Source organism: Trachypithecus francoisi, unplaced genomic scaffold (assembly GCF_009764315.1).
Source record: "Trachypithecus francoisi isolate TF-2019V2 unplaced genomic scaffold, Tfra_2.0 Lachesis_group16, whole genome shotgun sequence".
Classification (NCBI taxonomy): Eukaryota; Metazoa; Chordata; class Mammalia; order Primates; family Cercopithecidae; genus Trachypithecus; species Trachypithecus francoisi.
This window is the reverse complement of record NW_022681461.1, coordinates 2,723,263-2,731,569: the sequence shown is the minus strand read 5'-3', so window position 1 is coordinate 2,731,569 and position 8,307 is coordinate 2,723,263. Positions and strand designations below refer to the sequence as shown.

The 8,307-nt window shown below is 40.6% G+C and overlaps 1 pseudogene; it reads right to left on the bottom strand.

Moving 5' to 3' along the window:
- Positions 1 to 6,687: 6,687 nt before the first annotated feature.
- Positions 6,688 to 8,084, bottom strand: LOC117098298 (annotated as a pseudogene).
- Positions 8,085 to 8,307: the final 223 nt, after the last annotated feature.

The following is an 8,307-nucleotide window of genomic DNA, read 5'->3' as shown; positions in this document are numbered from 1 at the left end:
TGGTATATACGTACCACATTTTCTTTATGCTACTGTTGATGGGTATTTAGGTTGATTCTATGTCATTGCTGTTGTGAATGAACATACACATCTATGTGTCTTTAAGGTAGAAGGATTATGACTTCTTTGGGTGTGTACTCAATGGGGTTGCTGGGTCGAGTGGTAGCTCTGCTTTAAGTTCTTTGAGAAATCACCAGACTGCTTGCTGCAATGGCTGAGCTAATGTATAACCCCCAGCAGTATATAAGCACTCCCTTTTCTCCACAGCTTTACCGGCACCTGTTATTTTCTGCCTTTTAAATAATAGCCATTCTGACTGGTGTGAGATGGCGTCTCATTGTGGTTTTGATCTGCATTTATCTTATGACTAGTGATGCTGAGGAGTTTTTCATATGCTTGTTGGCCACATGTATGTCTTTTGAAAAGTGTCTGTTCACATCCTTTGCCCGTTTTTTAATGGGGTAGTTTTTTTTTCTTACTTGTTAAATTAAGTGCCTTATAGATTCCAGATATTGGACCTTTGTCAGATGTATAATTCGTGAATATTTTCTTCCAGTAGGTTGTCTGTTTACTCTGGTGATAGTTTCCTTTGCTGTGCAGAAGCCCTTTAGTTTAATTAGGTCCCGTTTGTCAACTTTTGTTTTTGTTGCAATTGCTTTTGGTGTCTTTGTCATGAAATCTTTGCTATGGCCTATGTCCAAAATGCTATTTCCTGTATTTCCTAGGTTATCTTCCAGAGTTTTTATAGTTATAGGCTTTACTTTTTTTTTTTTTGAGACAGGGTCTCACCTGTTGCTCAGGCTGGAGTGCAATGGCACGATGCAGCCTCAACCTTCTAGGCTTAAGAGATTCCCCTGCCTCAGCCTCCTGATTAGCCAGAACTACAGGTGCATGCCACCAGACTCAGCTAATCATAATAATTATCATTATTATTTGTGGAGATGAGGTCTTGCTATGTTGCCAGGCTTGTCTCAAACTCTGAGACTCAAGCTGTCCTCCCACCTCGCCCTCCCAAAGTGTTGGGATTATAGGCATGAGCCACTGCACCTGACAGGTTTTACATTTTACTCTTTAATCCATCTTGAGTTGATTTTTGTATGTGGTGTAAGGAAGGGATGCAGGAACTGCTTATGGTTAGCCAGTTATCCCAGCACCATTTATTTAATAGGGAGTCCTTTCCCGATTGCATGTTTTTGTCAACTTTGTCAAAGATCAAATGATTGTAAGTTTGTGGCACTATTTCTGGGCTCTCTGTTTGGTTCCATTGGTCTGTGTGTCTGTTTTTGTACCAGTACTATGCTATTTTGGTTACTATAGCCTTGTAGTAGAGGTTGAAGTTGGGTTACGTAATGCCTCCAGATTTATTCTTTTTGCCTTGGATTCCCTTGGCTATTCAGGCTCTTTTTTGGTTCTATATTAATTTTAAAATAGTTTTTACTGGTTCTGTGAAGAATACCATTGGTAATTGGATAGGAATAGCATTGAATCTATAAAGTGCTTTGGGCAGTGTGGCCCAATATGGTTAAAAACCATATTTATTATTCCTATCCATGATTATGGAATGTTTTTCCATTTGTATGTCATCTATGATTTCTTTGAGCAGTGTTTTGTAATTCTTGTTGTAGAGATCATTCACCTCCCTGGTTAGCTGTATTCCTAGGTATTTTATTCTTTTTGTGGTAATGCGAATAGGATTACATTCTTGATTTGGCGCTCAGCTTGCATGTTGTCGGTATATAGGAATGCTACTAATATTTGTACGTTAATTTTGTATCCTGAAACTTTACTGAGATTATCAAATCAAGAAGCTTTTGGGCAGAGATGTTGGGGTTTGTAGGTATAGAATCATATAATCTGCAAACAGGGACAGTTTGACCTCCTCTCCTCCTATTTAGATGCCTTTTATTTCTTTCTCTTGCCTGATTGCTCTGGCTAGGACATCCAGTACTATGTTGGGTAGGAATAATGAGAGAGGGTATCTCTGTCTTGTCCCCAGTTTTCAAGGGGAATGCTTCACATCTTTTGCCCATTCAGTATGATGCTGGCTGTGGGTTTGTCATAGGTGGCTCTTATTATGTTGAAGTATGTTCCTCCAATGCCTCGTTTGTTGAGGGTTTTTAACATGAAGGGATGTTGAGAAAATGCCTGATGCTTCTCTAGAGACAAATATATGAAAGCAAACAACATTTCATGAAGGAATGAAGAATATTTTGTGGCAGCAAGAATGACTCTCCAAGATGCCCTAATCCCTGAAAACTGTGAATCTGTTACATCACGTAAGGGATTTTGCAGATGTAATTAAGGTTGCAGACTTTAAGACAGGAGATGATCGTGATTCATGCAGTGGGCTCAGTGTAATCACATGAGCACCTAAGAGATTTTGACTCTGGTTGGAGGTAGAAGAGACACAGAAGAGATGTGTGGGTGAGGGGAAGCCAGAGGAACCGGAAGCAGGAGAATGTCTCTCTGCAGCGTTGCTGGTATAGAAAATGAACGGGGCACCATGAAGAGCGATGCAGGCAGCCTGACGCTGCTGAGAGGCCCCAACTACCAGCCGGTGATGAACTGGGACCTCACTCCTACAACTACAAGAAGATGAATTCTGCTCTAACCTGCATTTGCTTGGACACACATTCTCCCCTAGAGCCTTCATAAAGAGCCCAAGAACACCTTGATTTTGTCCTTGTAAGACTGTAAGCAAGGTCATCAGTCCAGCCCTCGCACACTTCTAAAGTGAGAGATAGTAAGAGAATATTTTAGTGATTTGTTACAGTGATGATGAAAAGCTGATACACGTTCGAGCCTCCATCACATCCATTTACAGACATTCCCATTCAGTTCTAAACCCTTGGACAATGGCCAAAAAAAGGGGGGGATTTCTCAAATACACCCCGAGAATATATATGGCCCTGAAAAAGAGAGAGAGAGAGAGATATATATGGCCAGTCGCGGTGGCTCACACCTGTAATCCCAGCACTTTGGGAGGCTGAGGCAGACGGATCACCTGAGGTCAGGAGTTAAAGACAAGCCCGGCCAACATGGTGAAACCCTGTCACTACAAAAATACAAAAAGAAAAAATTAGCCAGGCATGATGGCAGGTGCCTGTAATACTAGCTACTTGGTAGGCTGAGGCAGGAGAATCACTTGAAAAACTAAACTAAAAAAAATATATATATACACACAAAGAGAATAGTTTCAGCAGTCAAAATAGCCAACACAGTTTCTGTGTTTTGTTTTGTTTTGTTTGGATTGTGTATGGCCTTGGAGCTAAAGTAACATACATGATCATGAACCATATAGGGATAGGGACACAGTGACAGAAATGGGAAGGCTGATCCATGATCATACATGCATACATGCATACATACATACACTATGGATTCCAAAGTCCCCTTTGACCTGAAAGTATGAGAAGAGCCCATAACCCATTTGAAATAGACACTCAGCAACCACAACCCAAATTGTATAAACATAAGTAAAGTTGTCCTTACTTCAGAGATGATACTATGAATTGAATTGTTTTCCCTCAAATTCATATGAACCCCAGAATGTGACCTTGTTTGGAAACAGGATCTTTGCAGAGGTAATCAAGTTAAAATGAGGTCATTAAGGTGAGCCCCAATCCAGTATGACCAGTGTCCTTATAAAAAAGGGAAATGTAGGTGCAGAGACACACATAGAGGGAAGACGCTGGGACAACACACAGGGAATATGCCTTGGGAAGACAGAGGCCTACAGTGTTACACCTGCAAGGCCAGAGCTGCTTACTGGGTTCCTCCCTGACCCCACCTCCCACCTGGAGCTGAGCTTGACCCAGGCCTTACCACCCACTACTGCTACTCTGCCATAAGTCCCTTTCTAAAAAAATTTAAAATACTTATTTGACAAATAAAAATTCTATATATTCAAGGTATACTACGTTATGATTTGATATAGGTATACACTGTGTTCTGATTAGCACAGTCAAGTTAATTAACACACCCAGCACACCACACATAGTTACCATGTTTGTAGCAGAGGGGAGTGAAGACATTTAAAATCTACTCTCTTTCCAAATTCCAGGTAAATAAAACAGTATCATTCCCTGTAGTCACCGTGCTGGATCCCTTTTGTTTCAGAGGGTTGTTGAAAAAAGACTGCGAATTCAGGACTGAAATGCATGTCTTCCAGATACGCCTAAATAAAGGATCACACTCGGGAACCAGTTTTAAATAGACCACCCTTTATGGAGCTTCCCTTCATCACCGTGCCCAGTGGAATTGTAACAATGCTAAATGAGTGCCGTTACCTTTTTCACTGCTTTATGTGCTGGTTTGACTGCACCACACAGGTGTCCCCGGAGCCTTGGCCCCTCTGGAGCATCTTAGTGATGTGCCACTGCCTCACGAAGAAAGGTCATGTTTTGCCCAAAGTGGCTAATAGTTCAACTCAGTCGGTTATTTCAGCTTATTTTTATTGCCCAGTAATGATGCGGTGAAACATTTTACTAAGTCGGGGAGCACATCAGCCTTTCCTAGACAATGATAAACGGATTATTTGCCAGCTCAGTCAATGATTGAGTAGAACCAAGAGACACTGCAGCCTAAGAGAGGGCAGTCAGAGTGGGAGGTCACAGAAGGGTGCAATAAATCTTCTCCCCAGGGATGTTTATGCAGAAAGTCCTTGGTCATTAGAAATGTCATTTAACTGTAAATAATAAGATACATTTGCTAATCAGTGCTTGAGGTGCTTCCTGAGAGTATTAGTATAGTTTTGTATCTTACTATTTTTTTTCCAGAATCCTTTTAAAATTATGTTGGAGACAGCACAATATGAAAGTAAAATTCATCCCTAAAATTTGGCTGTCAGCATGGAAATTATAAATCTTATTTTCTAAACTCTGGCAGTCCTTCAGAGCAAACTTTCCACAGAGCAACTGTGAAAACAGACAATGTCAATCTGCAAAGCTTCTGATTGTTTTCTTTCCTCATATTCCGAGGTGTGCATATGTGCCCAAAATTGTATTAAAACATGTGCTATAGATGACAGATTTTATAACAAAAAACAAATAAGCCAATATATCCAAGACCTATCATTTCAAAAGTAAAATATTTAGGAAGCACTAAAAGGGATAAGAATGAAAGTACCATTCATTTTTTAAGTGATACTAAATAAAGTTGATTACAGAAAATGATTTATCGAAGTATAAATATAGTATCACCTTTATGGTTGAAATTCTCCAGGTGAGATTTTATAACGTCCCGTTATCCAAGAACACATTTCCATAAATATATACATGCTAATGTTAGAAATGCTTTTGAGTTAGTTTTATTCATATCATAATTTTGTTCATTTTTAATGTGAAATAGATCATATATGTACAGTTAGAAAAATATTACTAATAATTTTTTTAAAGAATACATATTCTGTTACATAAATATACCACATTTTATCAGTTCTCCTGTCCCATTTTGCTATTGTTAGGCGATTTTCATTTTTGCTTTTAGATTTGCTTTATAAAATGTAGGGGGGTGGTGTTTGTTTTGTTGTTTTGCTTTTTTTTTAGATAGGGAGTCACTCTGTTGCCCAGGCTGGAGTGCAGTAGAGCAATCACAGCTCACTGCAGCCTCTGCCTCTCCAGGCTCAAGCACTTCTTCCACCTTAGCCTCCAGAGTAGCTGGGACTACAGGCCAGCGCCACCACACCCAGCTAATTTTTGTTGTTGTTTTCTTCGTATTTTGTAGAGACAGAGTTTTGCTGTGTTGTTCAGGCTGGTCTGAGGTGATCCACCCACCTCAGCCTCCCAAAGTGCTGGGATTACAGGCATGAGCCACCATGCCTAGCGTAAAATTCAGTTTTTTAAATATTCTTAACATACCCAGTTTTTCCAGTGAATTTTGCATTCCTTGCGTGCGCTTTTGTAACTTTATTTACCCATCTGTATAGTAAACTTTGGGAAACACCAGCTCTAACCACCATGTTTAACAGCATAGGCTGGTTGTTAGATTTTACTGATGCATATAAACACAAAATAGATTTCCTCACATAGAAATAGCCTTTGGTTCCACTAGTATTCATTACTCATTTTAGTAATTTAAAGACCACATGATCCAAATTCTTCTTGAATGCTGTGCAGTGTATTGAAAGAGACTAATAAGCCCTTTTCTGTTTTCTCAGCAAATTTAATTCTTGGGACATTTCTGTTCCTATAGTTTCCTGTGACACATAGCATCACTAAGAATCAAATAAGTGAAACTGAAAAGATTAAAATTAATCCTGTAATCCAGTTTTAATAATGAGTTCTTTTTATTATGTTTCTTTTTCCTTTCCATTTGTTTTATACTGGCCTGGAGAAAACAGGCTTGATGGATAAAATCCACAGTATTTTCTTCCTAACTAGCTTATATAGTTAGAATGGCCTGAATATGTACAGCTGCAGACACTAACTTCATTCCTACAGTATAGTATCCACCAATGATTGAAACTAGTCAGCTGTGCATGTTATTTATTTATTTAAAAGGATTTGGATTTTTATACAATATTTAAAAGTCACAAAATGAAAAGGGATCAATCACTGTATACCTTGGAAGTCTTTCCAAGAATCTCAGTATCCAACAGCCATGGAGGCTGTGACCTTTTTCCTTCTTTTCTTAGCCTACTGGTTATTTAAGGGTCACCGGAGATGACTCATGCTCTAGTTCTTAAAATCAAACTTGTTCCACCAAGTCCAAGACCCTGAATTTGTCCAAATTGTAAAAGCATCCTCTTGCCACCTGTCCACGAAAATACCTTCTATTCAAGCGAACAGCGGCTTTAATTGCTGACTCAACTCTCAAATTCTAAAAATGTCTGTACTGCTTCTTCATCAGGGCCACCAAGAAGTTCACATATCACACATTTTCCAACTTTGCCATATTTTTCATGGCAAAATTGGAAAATACCGTGGACTTCACCCATCAAGCCTGTTTTCTCGGAGCCAATATAAATTGACAATGGAAAAGAAGAAGAAACATAACAAAACGAACTCATTATTAAAACTAGATTAACCATACTCTTTTCAGTTTTACTTATTTTATCCTTAATGATGCTATGTCTCATAGGAAACCATATGAACTGAAAAATAAGTCATCACACATTCTTCCCTGGTTTCAACTTCCAAGTCTTCATCCACCTTCCCTGCACCAACTATGCCCCTTAGTAGGACCACGTTGGTAGGACTCAGGTATTTCAGTCAGTGGATTTGTACCTGATTCTACAATGCATCTTTCTCCGCGGCGTCGCCCATGATGATCTTGCCGCCAGGTTTGCTGGTCTTCCCCACCGGAATGGCGGCGCGCAGCCCCTGCTGGTGCTCCCCGAGGCCCTGGCCTTCCCGGAAGCCGCGCTTCTGCGTGATGTGCGCCACCGTTCCCACCACATTAGCGAGGAAGGAGCTACTAGGCGGGTTTGGAGATCTCGGTCTGTCCTGTTCCTCCTTCACTGGAGGAGGAATGGCAGCTTTGGAAGAGCGTGATTGAGGTCTTGAATCCTCTTCATAAGGAAAACCTCGGGTAACTCTGTCTTTCTCTACCAGGGAAGTGGGTGGGGCAATGGCAGCTCTGCCCTACTTCTTTTCCTCCTCTCTCTTTCCTAATCTTTGTCTTCATCAGAATCTGGATCTGGTCGCCTTGATCAGAACCCCCCTAGCTTTCTGCCTGTCTTTAGGTCTCTTTTCCCTTTCTTCTATTTCCTTCCGTATGTGCTGTGTCTGTCATTCCTCTCTTTGGCGCTTCACTACTTTCTCATAATCATAAAGAAACCTAGGATCATATTCGTCAGCTAAGGGAATCAGAACGTCCCCTGCAGAAACCCACTGGGAACAGGATCCTTCAGCCCAGCTGCTGCATGCCGTGGTGTGTCCCCAATTTGCAGGTCATCTGAGGAGCTGCCTGGCCTTAGGACAGTGACTGGGGCAAGAGCTGCACTGTTTCTTCCTTTGGCTCTTTCCCTGAGTGAGCACTGCCTTCCCCACCTGAAGCTGAGACTGCAGAAGTTTGACGTTTTGGGACAAGCCTTCTGCTTTTGAGTCACCGGTCTCCACTCCCAGGACATCATATGGGGACATCTTTTTTTTTTTTTTTTTGAATGTAATGTTTCCCTGCTGACTCTACCCATGAGTAACCAGGTTAATACGAACAAATGAAGAAAGAGAAGGAAAAGGAGAAGGAAGAAGGGAGAAGAAGAAAACCCACCAATTTCCTGATGCCAAATAAATGGAAAATGTTATTTGTACCAAAGAAACCTTGAGAGAGACTTGGAACAAATCACAGGTGGATTTCTGGATCTCA